This window comes from Protopterus annectens, chromosome 17.part0 (assembly GCF_019279795.1).
Source record: "Protopterus annectens isolate FY-2018-M chromosome 17.part0, PAN1.0, whole genome shotgun sequence".
Taxonomy (NCBI): domain Eukaryota; kingdom Metazoa; phylum Chordata; order Ceratodontiformes; family Protopteridae; genus Protopterus; species Protopterus annectens.
In genome coordinates, this window is record NC_056751.1 from 235,632,172 (window position 1) to 235,651,897 (window position 19,726).

At 37.5% G+C, this 19,726-nt stretch overlaps 1 protein-coding gene across 1 annotated transcript in view; it reads right to left on the bottom strand.

The window, feature by feature from the left end:
- HSD17B4 (hydroxysteroid 17-beta dehydrogenase 4) overlaps positions 1 to 19,726 on the bottom strand; it is a 1,616,359-nt gene that overhangs the window by 1,285,551 nt on the left and 311,082 nt on the right. The window lies entirely within an intron of this gene.

Here is a 19,726-nt window from a genome sequence, read left to right on the forward strand (position 1 = left end):
AAGAAAAAAAGTGAAGTGTGCATCACAGATTAATATTTTACATATACACACAAGGTGCAGGAAACAACCACTAACAAAGACCAACCCTCACATCAAATTTCAGTCAGACAGTGAGTCACTTGAATTTCAGCAATTGTATTTATTTATCTATATTTGTTTACCGGGGTAGTGCACTGATTTCAATGGACCATTTGCAGGCAGAGCCCGGCTGAATAGGGTCACAGAAGAATTGAACAAAACATATTTACAGATACAAGGATATGCTAAAAAACAAATATATATTTACAAATGCAACAATACACTACAACATTTAGTTTAAGAACCCTTTTACAATGTCAAAACAAAGATGGAAAAATAGAATCATGCTTAGCAGAGCTATACAGATAAGATGTAGCCATAGTGACTGACATGGCCTGTGCTACAGGGATAGCAGCATATCATTATACAGACTAGTATCAAAACATTAGAAGAGGCAAGTGAGAACAGTTGCAGGAAAGGATACCACTTGGAGAAGACATAGAAAAAGTGAGAAAGGCACTTTAGCTTTGTAGAGGTCAGGTTCTTCTGTAACACAGATGGTCAAATTCATTAAGGTACCACAGTATGTCTGTGTACATGTCTCTGCACCTTTCAGCAACTGTTCTTTCATGGTGTAACATGGTCCTCTAACATGAAGACAAGCAGCACCACAAAGGGATTGTCCCAAGGCCATGCTAAATGCTAATGAATTTAAGGGGGGAGAGGCATATGCTAATCAGCCATGTGTTAGCTTCCTGGAACAGTCTCCAGGAAAGCATCTACATTGCTGAGCAATTCAAGAAATTGCTCTGCCGTGTAGATCAAGTCATCCACCCCCACACTGCTGTACTGAACATAGCCAAATGACAGCGTTAAACTGCCTAAGACAAACATGGTGGGGGGAAACACTAGATGCGAGTTATTACTGTTAAAGTATCATAATGGCTTCCACAGTATTACAGGGATCAGGGATGGGGGGATGCGCTAGACACTAGGGCTTACTTGGCAATTATGGCAGTATGGGGATCAGACAGTGTGAGGATAAACTAGACCACCACAGCTTAATATTTAAGTGCCACAACTAGCACTCAAACTGTTTCAAGGGTGTGGAAAACCACGGGAGGGCAGATAGGGTAGGAACAAGAACAGGGACGATGGTATGTGTTTGTGTACTTGTGTGTTTGAGAGAGTGATTGGAGGCTGCCACTGCCTACACAAGCAACAGCTTACCACTGCAACATGCGGAATAGCACACTGCAGTAGTAAATGTGATTCAACAGACATGCAAATTAATTGTTAATGAGGTCTCACCTCACTGTGGCTACCATGTCTTTGAATCATAAATGGGTATATGTTGTGAGAGAAGAACCTTTCTAGCATGTGCCATATGGCTCGAGCAAGGCACTTCAATGAATTCTCAGAAGAGAATCCAATCTTGGTCCAGATGTCAATCCACCAAAGGATACATATACATAACAAGTGTACACATGGGCAAATCTATTGGCATACGTTTGGAATGAAACAGTGATCCTGGCGAAACCCATGCAAACAATTCACAGGAAACACCCCACCAAAAATGAACTAAAAAACTTTCAGCACTGTGAGGTGGCAGCAACAGCCACAATTATACCACGCTACCTAGAAAAATCAGTTCGTACACAAAAGTCTGATCATACCAAGCCTGATTCCATGGCCATATTTTGTGTTTGTTTCATCTTTCCTTTTCAGTATTTTTTTCATTTATTATTTTGGAATTATTGTAAGTCTTTTAAATTTGTATTTAAGTTCATTATAACAAAACATACTTTTCATTTTCATTTAAGCTGTTCCATTTTTTGCGTTCATTTGAAGTAATGTTGTTTTACTCATGTTTCCAAACTTCTGCGTACTATTAACTGGTGCTTGTACTCCTTGTCTGTGCATGTGCGTGTGTTTGTGCTCACATACTCCCAGATCTTTTTCCTACTTAGCAGTTCAAAAAATCCCAGAACATTTTTTATTGACAGGTATGTTCTGACCACTATTTAATTCCAGGTATTTCCAAAAAGTTTAATATGTTTGCTCATGACTTGAACAGTGAAAAATCTAGACAAAGATTTAGGAATCTGGAGATGTGGATGGTTAGATGGCAGCAGTATTTTATAGCTGAACATTTCACATAATGCACTTTCAGTTTTAAAATAAATAGGGATGAATGTACTATTACATGATCTGACAATGGCAGTAAATGAGGAAGTAAAAGACTTTGGAGGCTGTTGGATAATGCCAAAGTTTAGTCACATCATTCAGTGACAAAGAATTGGGCAGGCAAACAAACCTGAGGATGTATTTTGAAAAGATCTAAATGTGAAGATCAAAGTTTTCATGCCCATGACACTGGAAAAGCCACACAAACTACATTTATAGTTTTGAAGTTGATATAGAGATATACTGGTTAGATTTTTGAAGAGAAAGTTAATAAAGTGTATTGCAAGAGTTAGTGTCAAATACAAACAAAGGATACATGACTTAATATGCAGTCAACAGAAGAAAGATGTAAGACAGGAAATTTGTCAAACACAAAAGATGATTAGGAACACAGTCAAACCTTTAGGCATTAAGTAGAAGGATGAGGGGTAAAGGGATTAAGACTGACTACTCAGGAAATCCTAAGTATTTTACTCATCCTTTGTTGACCACATTAGTCCCACTAGGCTTGTGGCCTCTTTTCAGTGGAGACCAGAGATGGTATTTACACTACTAGGGGAATTTGGCCAGTGCATCAGGGAACTTTCCCTACTCTGTTACGGCACGAGTAGTGCATATGGCTAACGGTGCGTAAAGATGGCAACAGAAGGAAGTGGAGTTGAGGTGAATACCAGTTCTGCAGAAATGTTTTGTTCTACAACAGAAGAAAATGTTCAGGTTGTTGAAAAACGGATGGAAGAGTGCAAAGAAATCTTCCTAAAGGAGTTACATGAAGGGTAGAGGAGAGAGGGAGAAATTATAGTTACAACCCTCCAGTCTAGAGGGTTGCGGGATGATATAAACTGGAGACAGGAAAGGAAGCTTCAAGGGGTGAAATAATGGAGAAGTTGAGCAGCAGAGAAGAAGGGATGAAGAAACTGTTTGCAGAAAAAGTAGGGACACAAAATGAAGAAAAAAAAGGAGAATAAGAAAACAGAAGTGGAAAATAAGAAGCATGTGGTGAGAATTCAAAGTAAAGAAGAAACTGAGTTGGATGGGTATGAGGTTTGGGACACGATAGTTGTGACTTAGTCGTAAAGGCACAGAAGGTAACAGCATTTGTTCAAATAAACAGAGACATATTGTGACATTTTCTTTGGAAATGCTGAGGTTTTAGAGGCTTTTCTAAAAAAAGTATGTCAAGAAAAATATTTATCCATGGTACAATTATGTAGTTAAGACATTTTTCCAAGAAGCACAGAAAAAAAAATCAACATACCATTTCGAACAGAGACTGAAAGAGAAACCATTATAAATATTTACTTAAGAATTTTTACAATGAGATAAAAGACATTTTGAAAGTTTTTGATAAGTGACTTTGGATAGGTGCATGGGATGGTAATGGGATTTTGAAAATGGAAAATGTCAAAATTATATATATTCCAAGTGTAATCAATTTTGATGGGAAAAGAGCTGTTAAGTATTGGGGACAACCAAGGACATTTTTATTTTTTTTTTTGCAGAAAAGAAGGACATTTTGTGAACTACTGTGATAAAAAAAATATGTTACTTATGTGGGGAAATTGATCATAATTCAAAAAAAAAACTGTAAAGAAATGTATTATAAATGTAAGCAAATTGGACATGTATGGATGGATTATGAGAAGGATAGGCAGTTAGAATGTGAAACAGAACAACAAAATAGAAATGAAAATGAAATTTTACAATTAGAACAACAAATAGAGGAACGAGAAAGTAGTTAAGACACATCAAGAAGAAAATTTAGATAAAATGCAAAAAGGGGAGGGAGAAAGGGAGAGTGGTATAGAGATCAGTGATGAAGAAGACAAACTGGCAAGTGGTTAAGAAGAAAAATACAATTGGGAAAAGAGTTAAAGACAGGAAAAGAAAATTTGGGGAATTAGGAATAAAAGCTAAAAATAAAGGAAATTTATAATTCTAATAATTTCCAGCAGAATAGAAAGAAGATAAACAAATAATCTTAAAATACTATCAATAATAGTATTAAAAATATAGTTAGGAAAATTGGAGTAATAGAATGGTGTAATAAGCGTGATGTGGATATAATAGTACTAGAATATATTAGAATTTTAAATGAAGAAAAAAGAGAACAAACAGAACACTGTAGTCAGGTGGTATTTTATGGAATTTGGGACATGAAAATTGTTCAGGAACTGCTGTATTATATAGGAAATGAATAAAAATCCTACACTATAGTACAGTTAAATTAGTTAATTTGATGGTAGTAGATTTTAGGGAGAAAAGAAAGTGTGTAGAATAACAGCAACATATGCATATGTGCTATACAAAGAAAGGGAGAAGTTATTTTATGTTATAGTAAAAAGATTTTCATTGTAATTTAAGGAATGAAAAGCAAAAATATAGGACTGACAAAAAAATGGAAGAGACGATAAAATGTGGGAATGGAAGTAAAAATTCATACCAGAGAGGAAGATTTTAGACACAGATATAGTTTTTGACAACAGAAAATAATCTAAGGGTTACAAAAGAACAAATACTAGTGACAGTTTTTTTTTTTTGATTATTTAGCAATATGGACTGAGATAGATGAAAATAAAGACTATATTAAGATAGGGAAGGGTATTAAGAGAATCAGTGAAAAAGAGTGGAACAAGGATGGTCAGGAAACCATAGTAAAATTATATTAGGATAATTTAACCATGAGATTTTCTTATAAGAATCAGACAGAATGGTGGATAACATTTAAAGAGAAATATAAGAAGATGTTGTAGAATATGAAAGGCCAAAGTATGTGCTTAAGGAAATTGAGTATGTGACAATCTGCATGCATTAAGAAATGCGAATTCTGAGTAAACTGTGATTAGTGGAAAAGTACTGAGAAACAAGAGCCTGTTTGAAAGCAGGAAATGTGCCTTATATGGAAGTGCATCCGATTTTCGTTTTCTGCCTAGAGATGTAGTAATGTGAACTGCTTTAAGCCTACGGGTAAACCACTGATTGGTTAATTGTCTTTTGTACTAATTTAATTGGTCTCGTTTATATTTTTGTACTGTCAGCAGTATTACCAGCATATAAGCCTATGCATTCCTTCGTTCGGGGAGTCTCCCTGCTACTTTACATGAGGCTCCAACACGTGTGTAATAAATAGCACTGAAAGAGAGGAAGAATTGTCTTGTCTTCATTTAAGGTAAAATGCTAAATGCAACAATTGGTGCCGTTTACTCGGATCTGAATTGACAACAGCTGTGGCAATTGGAGATTGAACGAAATACTGTTAGTGAAAGGGCCCATGACAGAAATTTCTATTCTGGCAGTGTTTCTTTCATTTCCTGTACTCGCCTGCTTTAAAATTTAATATTGATAACTTTGTAGAAATGTAATGATTCCTCTCATTGAGTTGTTTTGAGGTAAGTGGCATGCATTTCTTTTCTGTTATTGATTGTGCAGTATGAGAGTGGGTTAAAACGAAAAACTGGCGACATAAGAGTGAAAGGAGATACGAGAGTGGGGAAAACAACGTCTGCAAAACGTCACAGCTAAATCTGTAAAAATAATACAGTATAGCTTATTGTATGAAAATGGGAGCAAGTCTGGGAACCATAAAGGAGCCAGAAAGAGGTACACCAGCTGGTTATATGTATTTTCGTGTGTCCTGGGACAGTTGTATGTTTATAAGTCAGTGGGTCGCACTCACTAAGGGTGATGGCAAACTCACCTTTCCAGAAAATGGTAGTTTTAATAAAAATATTTTGCTTGATCTCCAAGGAAAGTTAAGAAAAAAAGGGAGAAGAACACCAGGGTTGTGCTGGACAGCATTTAATGATTGGACGGCAGAGGCGAAAGAAAGAGAAAAGGATTTGGTTATTAATAGTCTAAAAGATAATCAGCAAAAATTAAAAGAGCAATTGAGGGAATTACAACACACTGTTAGTAATTTAGATGTGGTAAACAGTAAATGCTTGAAGGACCCACCCTTTAAGGGGCTTTATCCTGTAAAGGAATTAGCTAAATTGCAAATAACTGAATCGTCAGAAGACGATAATGCCTGGCTTCCCCCACCACCGATTGCACCCCCTCGCTCAACAAGGAGCCAAAACACAGCAGCCAGATTCCACCACTAAAGATTCCACCACTAGAGAGAGAGAACAAGCTACGGACAGTCAGTCTAGTGAATCTGATCCAGAAACGAGCGATAAAAAAAGAGGGACCAAGAACTCGTAGTAAGACTCAAAGAAGCAAAAGCTGTAATGTACTTTATATCTAAACCCTATTATAAAGGAAAAGGCAAGCGACATTTACACCAACGGAGGCATTTTGGCCAGTTCCCCGCTATAATTGACAGGGGGGATGGATATTTTGGGCCAGATAAATTTAATCCAGATTCAGAATCGGAATCATCTGATGATGACAGATTGTTACCTTTGAGGGAGGTATCTAACCCAGCCCATGCTAGAAGTGCACAGGAACCACCGACCATTGTAGTACCTAGGGCGTGGTCAGCGGTTGATTTTCAAGCCATTACCAAATCACTACCACCTATCCGTACTAATCCAGCTAAGTTCCAGCGTGTGCTGGCGGGACATATTTGTTTACAAAATCCTACAATAGAAGAAGTCAGGGCAGTTCTTCAGTATGCCATACCGGCTGATCTGATTAAACGAATTTGGGACCATGCTAATGTCCCTACTCAGATTCTAAAACATGATGCACAAGGAGATAATGGGTTTGAAGCGGTCAGACAGCGTATAGCAGATGCTATTACAGTAATAGTCCCACCCACACCCAACTGGTCCAAAATCAAGTCATTTCTTCAAAAAGAAGACAAACCTGTGGATGAGTATTTAAATGGTCTCACTGAAGCCTTTGAGGCTTATTCTGGTTACCCAGAACCCACCGAAGGGCCAGCACAGAGTGGATTGTCGGCTGCCTTCGTAGATGGGCTACGCCCACAAGTACGGGATAAGCTAAAGGAAATATGTTTAAACTGGCCTAGTCTTGGATTGCATGAATTAGTCACACAAGTGCAATACCTCTCCGACCACTTAGCATAGGAAAAAAAGGACTATCAGGAAAAATTGGTTAAAGCGCAGATTCAGATGTGTACTGCCTTTGGGAAGTGTGGACGGGGTGGACGAGGACGGGGAAGAGGGAGAGGTGTACGCCAAGGAGGAGGAAACCAAAATAGACATAACTGGCAGGAAACACGATCAGCCCCACCCCAAAACTATAATAATCAGACGGAGTGTTTCAATTGTGGCCAAGTAGGCCACTGGAGAAATTAATGTCCGTATCTGGCTAAGCAACCTGCCCCACCCAGTGATACGTCACCTCAGTGGAATTCTAATTCGACCCCATCCAATCGGCAGCCATCACAATGAAGGTTCCCTAAACAAAGACAACAGCAGTTGTGCGCTTTTATCCCTGTGGATCAAGATGGACCATGTTATGTTACTTGTCAAAAATAAACCATACCCATTTTTAATTGACACTGGGGCAACCAAATCTATGTTAGCTGGCGAAGCAGCAATAAATGTCCCCCTCTCCAATAACACAACTAGAGGGGTAGGTGTCTCTGGTATTCCTATTGAATATTCTGAAACCGTCCCAGTCCCAGTAACCTTGGGACCTTTACAAGACAATCATGCATTTTTAATAGGGCCTTCAGCACCTTTAAATTTACTGGGGAGAGATTTGCTCTGTAAGATGGGAGCAACCATCTTCTGCACAGCTGAAGGAGTATATTTAAAAGTACCTTCAGATAAACAAAATAGTATTTTGGCTACTTTGGATGAAACTGTCACTCTGCAAAGAATATGTATGCAGTCTGACCTCGATAATAATAAGCATTTAAATTCATTACCCTCTCATCTATGGACCACTCATGATAATGATGTTGGGTTTCTGATTTCAGCCACTCCTGTAAAAATAACCTTAAAACCCGGAGCAAAATTACCTCGGGTACCACAGTACCCTTTGACGGCAGAGGCTACATCTGGTATTGCCCCCGTCATTTCTGCCTTGGTACAACAAGGAATTATAGTACCTACAACAAGTCCATGTAATACTCCAATTCTACCAGTAAGAAAACCTGGTAAACAAGCTTACAGGTTTGTGCAAGACTTGCGAGAAGTCAATAAAGCTGTCTTGCCTGTTTTTCCAATCGTACCAAACTCAGCTACGATTTTAAGCTGTATCCCAGCTTCAGCACATTGTTTTAAGGTTATAGATATCTCATCAGCTTTCTTCTCTATCACAGTACATTCTGATAGTCAGTATTTATTTGGATTCACTTATAAGGGCCAACAGTATACTTGGACCCAACTACCCCGAGGCTATGTAGATCTCCAACCCTATTCTCTAGAGAGATGCACAGACAGCTGCAGGATTTACAGTTACCACCATGTTCAGTATTGGTCCAATATGCAAACGATATTCTTATAGCTTCACAAGATACTATGTCTTGTATACAGGATTCACTTCTAGTTTTCAAATATATAGCTGAACGAGGTTTTAAGATAAATAAATGTAAACTGCAGTTCTGTCAAGAAAAGGTACAATACCTGGGACACATCATGTCTATGGATTTACGTCAAATACTTCCAAGTACAATTACCTCCATTCAGACTGCCCCCCGCCCTGCAACTCAGAGACAACTCAGGGGGTTCCTCGGCCTAGCAGGTTATTGTAGACAGTGGGTGCTCAATTTTTCAGAAATTTCAGCCCCTCTGTTACAGCTTTTAAAAAAGGAAGTTACAGATCCTCTGCCTTGGTCCCCTAAACATGAAAACACCTTTCAGGCTATTAAAATGGCACTAATAAACCCACCTGCACTGGGGCTCCCAGATTATTCTAAACCCTTTGTTTTCTTCTGTTGTGAAAGAAACAAGACTGCCCTGGGTCTGTTAGCGCAAGCGCGCACGGGGGGCTATCGACCTATAGCATATTACAGCACTCAGACCCTGTTGCTTCTGGCTATCCACCCTGTTTATGAGCGGTGACAGCCGCTGCTGTTTTGATTGATATGGCAGCACCATTGACTATAGGTCATGGCACTATACTAGCAGTACCTCATGCGGTGCAAGCGTTACTAACAAAAACACAGTATATTTCTAATGCTCACCTCACTAAATATGAGTTAAGTTTATTAAGTAATCCTGCTGTTAAAATTACACGTTGCCCACCACTAAACCCTGCTTCAATGACTCCAACTAGTGACGAGGGCGAACCACATGACTGTGTGCTTGTAGTTAACACTGTTCTTTCTCCCAGGTTAGACTTGCAAGATGTTCCTTTGCTTAATCCTGATTTAGTTCTTTTTGTAGACGGGTCCTGTTTACGAAATAATCTTGGTGAACTCCAGGCTGCCTGGTCAGTCTGCTCGTCATCTGAGGTTTTACAAACCGGACAAGTACCACCTGGCACTTCCACATAAGCTGCAGAATTAGTGGCACTTTCGCATGCATGTAAAATGGCCAAAGACAGCTCTGTTACTATTTATACTGATTCACGTTATGCCCATGGTGTTGTTCATGATTTTGGTACCTTGTAGAAGGAAAGGGTTTTTTTGACATTCTCTGGGGCACCGATTAAACTTTACCTGTATACTGATCACCTCTTACAGGATTTATTATTAACTTGTAAAACTGCTGTTGTCAAGTGTGCAGCTCACCAGTCCAACAACTCCCTAGTAGCTAAGGTAAATAACATGGCTGAATGGGCTGCCAAACAGGCTGCTCTTTCAAACACTGTTCAGGTACAATTTCTGCAGCCTATCTTACAAATGGTTACTTTTGACACTACTGTTTTAAAAACTTTATAAAGTGAAGCATCGGAATCAGAAAGAAAAACATGGCTGGCCCACAGTTGTTTTAAAATCTCCGATTTAATTTGGCAGCATCCTGATGGCAGATTAATTTGCCCCATATCTATTTTAAATTCTCTCATAAAAGCATATTTGCCAGCTCATGTAGGGGTACAAGCATTAATCAAACAAATCCAGAAGGACTGGTTCGCCCCAGGACTTTCTGCTTCTGTGCAACATATTTTGAGCACGTGCTCCATATATTTACAGCATAATATTTCAAAAGGCACTCTGGCTCCCGCTCAACTGGTGCCAAAACCAATGGGACCATTTTGTGTCGTGCAGTGGTACTTTATTGAACTCCCACCTTGTAATCGTTTTAAATATGTTTTAACTGTTGTTGATATTTTTTCGGCGTGGTTAGAAGCCTACCCATGTGCTAAAAACTATGCCATTTCAGTTGCAAAAAAATTGTGCTATGAATTAATACCTCGTTTTGGTGTTCCTTGTCAAATATACTCTGACCGTGGAACGCATTTTACTGCTAAGTTAGTTGTATCATTGTGTACAATTGTTAGGTATCACTTTGAAATTTCATTGTCCGTACAGACCACAGGCATCGGGTATTACTGAACGAATGAATCAGACCTTGAAAACTAGACTTGCTAAAGACACTTCAGAAACAGGCTTAACTTGGGTGCAGGCCTTACCACTAGCCTTACTTTCTATGCGAACACAACTGCATCCTACTAAAGGTCTTTCCCCACATGAAATTCTCATGGGTCGCCCTCAGTGTATGCCCATGACACCGCCACCACCCCTTTCTGAATATGATGCATTTGATAATGATATTCTCTTGTACTGCAAATCTCTCGTTTCCTTCCTACAGTTTCACCATCGACAAGTAGCAGCTGCTCAACATCTTCCAGATCCTTTCCTGTCAACTGCCCTACAACCAGGCGATTGGGTTTACGTTAAGTCCTTCTCTAGAAAAACAGCACTCCAGCCGCACTGGATGGGGCCCTTCCTGGTTCTTTTAATAACGTCATCTGCTGGGCGACTGCAAGGATCTCCAACCTGGATACACACTTCACAAGTCAAAAAAGTTGTGCCATCCGAAGACCAACAGCCTTTATCTTTTTCACCTCCAGATTCTCCTCCCATTGCTACTCGTACTCAAAGTAGAACTGTTCCGGTACCTGACGATGCCCAACCTTTATGGAAAACTCCAAACTTCTGACACTACCCAGACTCAACAACCATTTCCACAAAAATATTGGACAGCCATTTTGGTGGTCATTCTTGTTGTACTGTTATATTTAATGTGGCCATTTTTATTTCCTGCTCCACTGACACATCACACCAAGCGAGCTATTTGGCACCCACCTTTCAACACCTACCAAGCAATCAAATATGTTTATGCTTCTACATTCAACGTTTCTAACTGCTGGATCTGCACTGCCATTCCCTCCGTACATGGGGGATTGTCATTGGCTGTGGCTCCACCAAGTATCATTGATACATGGACTAGCTTACTTGACAACACTGAAAACATTACATCCGGTAAATCTACTGCATTACAACTTTCTCTCCATCGCAATGGCACTCTGTGTTTCTGACGAAATTAATCAAGTCAACATCATTGGACTCGAAAAATGGGACAAAATGTCTGCAACACGACAATCGAATACCAGTGCAATTATACAGAAGGAAGCTGTATAGCCTCGGGCTGTCGAGTCTCATTTGATGCCATTCAGCCAACACTGAGAAATGCCTCATTACTTGGTTCATGCAATATCGTATTTCTTGCCATATTCCATGGCATAACTACGGGCAGTGACCATTCTTCAAACGTTACCACCCTGGTGCAGGACTGTTATTTTATACGCGGAAGAAAGGCCTATAAATGGCTACCGGAAAACTGGTCTGGTAGCGGTTTCTTAGGTTATTTAGTCCCAGCCATCCAACATACATCTGCTTTACCTCAAGGAAAAATTCGGAACGTTCGAGAGGTTAAAAAGCCTGCCAATCCGGTAGGCCAAGTTGATGCTTCATGGATTTATCATCATGACTTAGCTCATGCTGGTACCAAAGGACTATCTCATATGGACTTGGGTGATGATGTCATATCGCGGGCTGGTATAATTCCAGCATATGGAGCAGTAAAATCAATTTGGGAACCAAGAAAACTGTCCAAATTGCTTGAAGTATTAAGAAATGCCACATTTTCTGCTTTAGAACTAGTGACTGATTAACTGACTGCTATGAGAGCTGTAGTCCTCCAAAACCGTACGGCTGATGATTTCACCCTAGAGGCGAAAGATGGAACTTGCACTTTAATCCAAGAGGAGTGTTGTACATTTATTCCTGACAATCAGCACAAAATTGAAAGTCATCTCGAACTCATTCAGAGAGTCTCTGAACTCTCTAAGGCCAAGGAGGCCAATAACTCAAAATGGGCATGGTTAAACAACCTGTTCTCAGGTTGAGGAGGTGGACTATTGAAGTTAATTTTACTAATCGCAGTATTAGCTCTTATTGCCTTTCTTGTTGTGTTTTTAATCAAAGCATTGATTTTAAAATGAATGTCTTTTAAGACTACTAAAAAGGTGCCAAAGTTTTATATGCCTGCAGTCAAATATTTATTTATTTTATTTATTTACATTTGTTGACCGGGAGTGTCCAACTGGAAGTAGGTCCATTTTCAGTGGAGGCCCAGGGAGAAAAGATCAACAGTTAAAACAGACAGTAGTTACATTGGATTACATAGCGATTAACAATTTAACATTGCAATTACTTGCAACATATTTATAGATGAAGAACATAGTACATCAGTAGACAACTAGAATCTTTATCTGTGAAGTACATAACAGACATTAACAAATGTTACAATAAGAAGTTTCTGCTGTATAATAAGTACTAGGCTTATGAGCATCTGAGCTTGCTATAATCAAGGTAGTTAGTGGAGTGGAAAGAAAGGTAGTGGTTGGATGGGGTGGGTGATATTAGAGTGGGAGTTGCAAGGGCATAGCCAGCATGTTTTTAGGTGCGCTTTTAGTAAAGTTTTGAAGTTTTGAAATATGGATGATGAAATAAAAATGTGTGACAATGTTGAAGGAACCAGCCACATGGTTATGTTAGACTTAGGGCAAATGTATGATAGACTAAATGGTGATGCTTACACAGCATCAAATGGGGGATTGTAGAATATGGACGACCAAAGTATGTGCTTAAGGAAATTGAGTATGTGACAATCTGCATGCATTAAGATGGACTTTGTACTGCGAACTCTGAGTAAACTGTGAATAGTGGAAAAGTACTGAGAAATAAGAGCCTGTTTGAAAGCAGGAAATGTGCCTTATATGTAAGTGCATCCGATTTTATTTTTCTGTCTGGAGATGTAGTAATGTGAACTGCTTTAAGCCTACGGGTAAACCACTGATTGGTTAATTGTCTTTTGTACTAATTTAATTGGTCTTGTTTATATTTTTGTACTGTCAGCAGTATTACCAGCATATAAGCCTATGCATTCCTTTGTTCTTAGGAGTCTCCCTGGTACTTTCCATGAGGATCCCACACGTGTGTAATAAATACCACTGAAAGAGAGGAAGAATCGTCTTGTCTTCATTTAAGGTAAAATGCTAAATGCAACAATATATCTTATATAGGAGAAGGAGAAAAGATGCAAACATAAGAAGAAATATGTGCACATTCAAAAGGATGTTCTAAGCTGTTTAGACAGGAATGAAAGGAATTATTTTAGGAAGAGGAAGAAATTTTTCAGAAAAATCAAGTAAAAATTAAAGAGTTATTATACAGACAAAAATATTTTTGCAGGGAAAGCAGGAAGAGGTATCACCATACCTTAGTACTAAAGTAAAGGAAATGGTGGTATAATGAGGGAAATGAAAGGTAATAATGGGAAAAATGAAAATGAGCAATCCAAAATAATGGATGTTGTAGTTATGTATGTGAAAGAAAAGGTAGATGGAAAAGGGTTAAAAAGGAAGAATCTGTGGAAGTAAAACAGAAATAAAGAAATGTACCAGCAGATTACAGTAGCAGAAACAGATAAGGTAATTAAAAGCATAACTGTAGATACAGCAGCTGGATTGGATGGTTTAGGATATCAAATGCATGTAAAGTTAATGCTATAGCAAAAAGAAATATAATAAAATTATTTAATGAATGGTTAAATAATGGAAAAATGTATGAAAAAATATGTGAAAGTATGATGAGATTTATATGGAAGAATGTACAGAAGGACAAAATAAAAAACTGGAGACCTATAATATTGAATGATTCTGGATTATAAATTGTTTATGAAAGTGATGCAAAAAGATTAGAAGATAAATTACATTATATAATAGATGAAGATATTTATGGGGTCAGAGGAAAAGAGATTCAAAAAGTATTAATGATACTTAGCACTCAGAGTAGATGACATTAAGAGAGGACAGCTGAGGTATGAATATACTTGATTTTTTATAAGAAAATGCAGTAGAATTAGAATTCGTAAATAAGAGCTGTAACATTATATTCCTTGCAAACAATTTAAGGTCTATAATTACATTAGCTATATTGTCCATGGCAAAGGGTACGAACTTCAAACCTTTACTTAACAGTTTATAATGTTCTTCAGAAAAGCAGCGTTGTGTTAAATTCAAAGTACCTTCATTTATAGCAACAACAGCTATATTCACCTGGCTTTGCTGATCTGTCTTGGCTGTTGTTTTTCCTTTTAAGCGCCATTTGTTGCTGTGTTGTTACTACTTTTGGGCTTTTCTCTGGTTGTATTTTCCATGTTGTTACCTTTTCCGGTTGCTTTAGCCGAAAAGGAAATCTCCGCTTTTTTTTCAGTTCAACTTTTTGTTGTATTGGTGTTGGAAAATTGGAGGTATTGGCGTTATTACCTCCTGTAGCTAGCTCCATTAAGGTTCCGTCGCCTCTCAATCCTTCCTCATCACAGCGTTGTGACGTTACCGGAGTAACGTTGCACACACTAGCTTGCTGGCTAGTTGATGTCACCGGCATTGCCAGTGAAGGATTGAGAGGCGACGGAACCTTAATGGAGCTAGCTACAGGAGGTAATAACGCCAATACCTCCAATTTTCCAACACCAATACAACAAAAAGTTGAACTGAAAAACAAAACGCAAGCGGAGATTTCCGCTTTTTTACCTTTTCGGCTAAAGCAACCGGAAAAGGTAACAACATGGAAAATACAACCAGAGAAAAGCCCAAAAGTAGTAACAACACAGCAACAAATGGCGCAAGGAGCGAAAAGGAAAAACAACAGCCCAAGACAGATCAGCAAAGCACCTCGCAGGTGAATATAGCTGTTGTTGCTATAAATGAAGGTACTTTGAATTTAACACAACGCTGCTTTTCTGAAGAACATTATAAACTGTTAAGTAAAAGTTTGAAGTTCGTACCCTTTGCCATGGACAATATAGCTAATGTAATTATAGACCTTAAATTGTTTGCAAGGAATATAATGTTACAGCTCTTATTTATGAATTCTAATTAAGAGAGGACAAACAGAAACAAAATTAATAGTCACAGATATAACTAAAGCATTTGATCCAATAAAGTTTAGCATTCTATGGCAAGTAATAGAAAAATATAACTTTAGTTTAAAACTCAAAAAGTATATGAAACAGTATATGAAAACACAATTTTGGTAAATGGTTGGTTTAGTGAAGGAATAAAAATGAGAAGAGGTGTAAAAACAGGGATGCCCAATGAGTAGCGTTTTTTACAACGGTTATGAATAGTGCATTAAAAGGATTAAAAACGAGGAACTAGATAAAAGTAAATATATTCAAGAAATGTAGATAACATATCCTATTATCATGTTTTATGCTGATGACATAATATTAACAGAGAAAAATGAAAAAAAAACAATTAGGAATATATTTAATAGATTGCAAAAGACCGGATTGAATATTAACAAAAGAAAAATGTAAAGGTATAGGAGGTAATAAAAAAAACTGGGAGGTGTTCAGTTTCGGAAAAAAAATATCAGAATTAAGAATTGAATTTGGAGAGTATGACATAACAGAGGAGCAATGAGAGAAAATATTGTGAGATTTAAAAGGAGTTAAAATTATGTGCAGTAGGCACAGACTGTCATTAAACAAAAAGGTACATTCAGTAAATACAATATGGTTATGAAAAATATCATATTTAGCCTATATATATATATATATATATATATATATATATATATATATATATATATATATATATAAATCCAGTCAAAAGAGGAGTTTTGGATATGAAAAAAAAAATAAAGGGGGGGGGGGGTTGGGATTATTTAACCTGATAGTGTATGGAGTCTTTAAATTTATATAAAGTTTTGAGATAGATAAGCGGAAAAGAGAACAAGTTGGTAATAAATATATTTAAAGAAAAATATAAAAGAGAATAGGATATAATTAAAATGAGTAAAAGGAATGGAAAAATGAAGAAATAAGAATGTATCAAGGCAAAATAAAAATATAGAAATCAAAAACAGAGTTGGTGAAAATAGAAAAAGTAGGTATAAGTATATCATGAATCAGAATTATTGTGTAAATCCTTAGGAACATTTAACATAAGAAAAAAAAACAAAGCTATAAAACAAAGGAATAAATGGTGTATTAAAAATGTGGTTTATCAACAATTTAGGGAGGTTACAAATTAATAAGTTACATGTTAAAGGAAATATGCCTGATAAAAAACTTGATGAGAGAGTTTGTATTGTGGGGAATTTGAGACAACCGAACATGCCTTTTAGACATGGAAAAGAGTTAAAAAATATGTAGGAAAAAATAATAGAAAACAAAATAATTAAGGAATTGCAAGATTATAAACAAGTAAATATGGATATGATTGATTATGGTTTCTACAGACAACATAACAAAGAATACGTTAATAATATGGATTAAAAATATTTAGTAAAACTTGGACAATTTGGAATGAAAGGTTAAATGAGGTTGTGTTTAATGGTAAATGGATTTTACCAAATATACAGAAAATCAAGTGGTGGCTATGGAAAAAGTGTGGAAGTCTGTATGAAATATGATCATCTTTATAAAAATCCCCCACTCTTTTCAACAGATAAGGTGAAATATTTTACACCATCCTGAGCTATAGAAAGTAGGAAGCTTTCCTTTACAGAAATCGTGGCTGATATGGGGGAAATCCTAAAGCAGTTCAATCACAGAAGTCTCTTACATTGAAGGCAGGCTGGAATATAGGATACTGTATGGTGAAAATGATGGGCAATTACTGACAGCTGGCTGCACAAATACAGCATCTTTGTAGGCTTCTGTCTTCTTTGTTATCATCATAACGTAATATAAAAGAATGGCAAATGGAATCGGTCCACAGCTGCTGGAGAATTATAAAATACAAAACTAATTTTATATATGTCCAAACAGCATTTATCAGAAATACCCATTGTGTTGACCCATGCCTTTCAGCAGGACATTCTGTAAGACAGAGATTAGGAGAAATACAAAAAGGTATTGCTTTTCCCAAAAGATCACAAAGGCATCTGTTGTCGTATTTCGATCTTTTGATAAGACAGCACAACCATGAGCACCAAAACACGCAGGAACAGAAGTGCAGGCATCTGGAGAGAACCAAGGGCAGAGAAATTATTGCCACGACAGTGTGAGAATAATCATTCAGGAAAAAAAAGGTTTTGCTTGTACCAAATCCAGTCTTCGCTAAACAACATCATTAACTCGCATTCAAAAAACTCACACAGGTACACATACATTAACAGAAAAGGAAACAAAGCCATTGCAACAATTTTCAAGCAGTATATCTTTTAACAATTATAATTCACTCCAACTTTCCATTAACTACTGAATTAATCTCTTCCTTTAAACTTCATTTCTCCTCCTAAGCAGTATTCTGCATGTACTATTCCCACAAATTCAACTTGTTTCTATGCAATTTGCTGCTTCTCTTTTCTAAAGATCCTACTTCCAGTTCACAATATTCAATGCTTCAATTACAGCTGGTATAGATTTTGATTTATATTTCTATTAATTGCTTTGACAGCCAACCAACTACATTAAATGTAATAAGGCCTTACTATGTTTAGGCAATTTAGATCCTACACCTCAACTTATAAGAATCATTTCCTTAATTATAACCATTTCCTCCCCCAAACAAAGTACTCTGTAGGGAATTTTTTAAATCTGCCAACTCCTTACAATGGCAAAACCTGCTCCCAATTGCCTCTCTCTTTTCTATCAACCCATCAGTATTTGTTATCTGCCTGAGGAAATATTCTCTGAGATCTGCTTAAGTATAATAATACCTATTCAAACACTTCCATGCAAAAGTCCTAAACCTTTTGGATTTTGTTACATACTTGGGAGCCATACCGATGCCCTCCCACTACCAAATCAAGCATTACCCAATAAATTTGAGTAACTGTGATGCATAAGGAGCAGAGACATTTGTGTATGTAACATCAAGGTTTTGAAGAAAGATCAATGCAAAGCTCTTTCTCTTTTCTAGGTCTATTCTTCTACAACCAATCATCCAGCTACAAGTATGCTTACAAGACTTTCCTTCTGACAGGCCTCAAAAAAATCCTGCAAAAACTTCCCAAAGTCTGAAATACAGGTAGGCATCAAGCATTTTTAGACAGCACAGCCGGTCAAATGTCCAGGAAGGGGCTTTTACTTACTCATGTAAACTTTAATTGGGTAAGTGGACTGGTCCAAAGACCCTATTCAGTCATGACCCAAAGCAGATGGCAAACAAACTTTTAGTTACTTGGCATGTGCAAAATGTGACTATACAAGATGGTTTGCTTCAGTGAACAGGTCTATGACCTCTAGATCCTGGTGATTATTCTAGGACAGAGAAGGTAGAAGATTCAATGACAGTGGAAGGGGTTTGGTACAAATTGCCTGTTGTGTGATTCTGCACAAGTGACTTGACCATTCTCCTAGGTTGCCCCTGAAAAGGGACATGTGTCCAGTGGCTTCACCCAACAAAGAAACAAGTAAATGAATAAACACTACTGCATGACTTTGTCTGATCACTTCCCATACTAGCCTTCAAACTGTAAACTTTTAAGTCAAAAGATCAAGTGAGAGGTATTCTCTCACTTCTTCCTAAAGAACAGATGGGAAAGAAATGGAGGGGGGGGGGGGCAAAAGCCAGGACCCACCCACGCTCTGCATATGTGGGCAAAAGGGTCATACTAGATGGTGGTATGAAATGACTGTTGCTTAAAAGGATTCTTATTATTTCACCCATTTTATGAAGACAAGCAAATATTAAAACTTAAGAGATGGAGAGGCACTGGGATGGCTGGCAGGAGGGGGGGTATTGTACATATTGTGAAATTCCTGTCTGTCAACTTTTTAAATGCCTTTTACATCATTTTGCCAAAAAGCATGAAGCATGTGAATGTAACATCCATTAAGTTTGCAGTAGATCATATAGAAAGCTTGTCAGCTGTAACAAGGCAAACCTATGCACACAAACCTATTGTTGCTGACCACCTTGTCACATCAATGACACTACTGATGTCCCAAACCCATGGAACTTTCTTCTATCTATGTTTATCAGCATCTTAAAGGATCTACATTAACTAAGAGACCCAAATTAGTTCAAGGCAGGCAATAAGGATTTCTGGAATCTGATACTCCATTAAACATAATTCAAAGTTCTAATGGAAAAGGATGCTGTAGAGAAAGATCACATATCAAGAGAGTCAGTG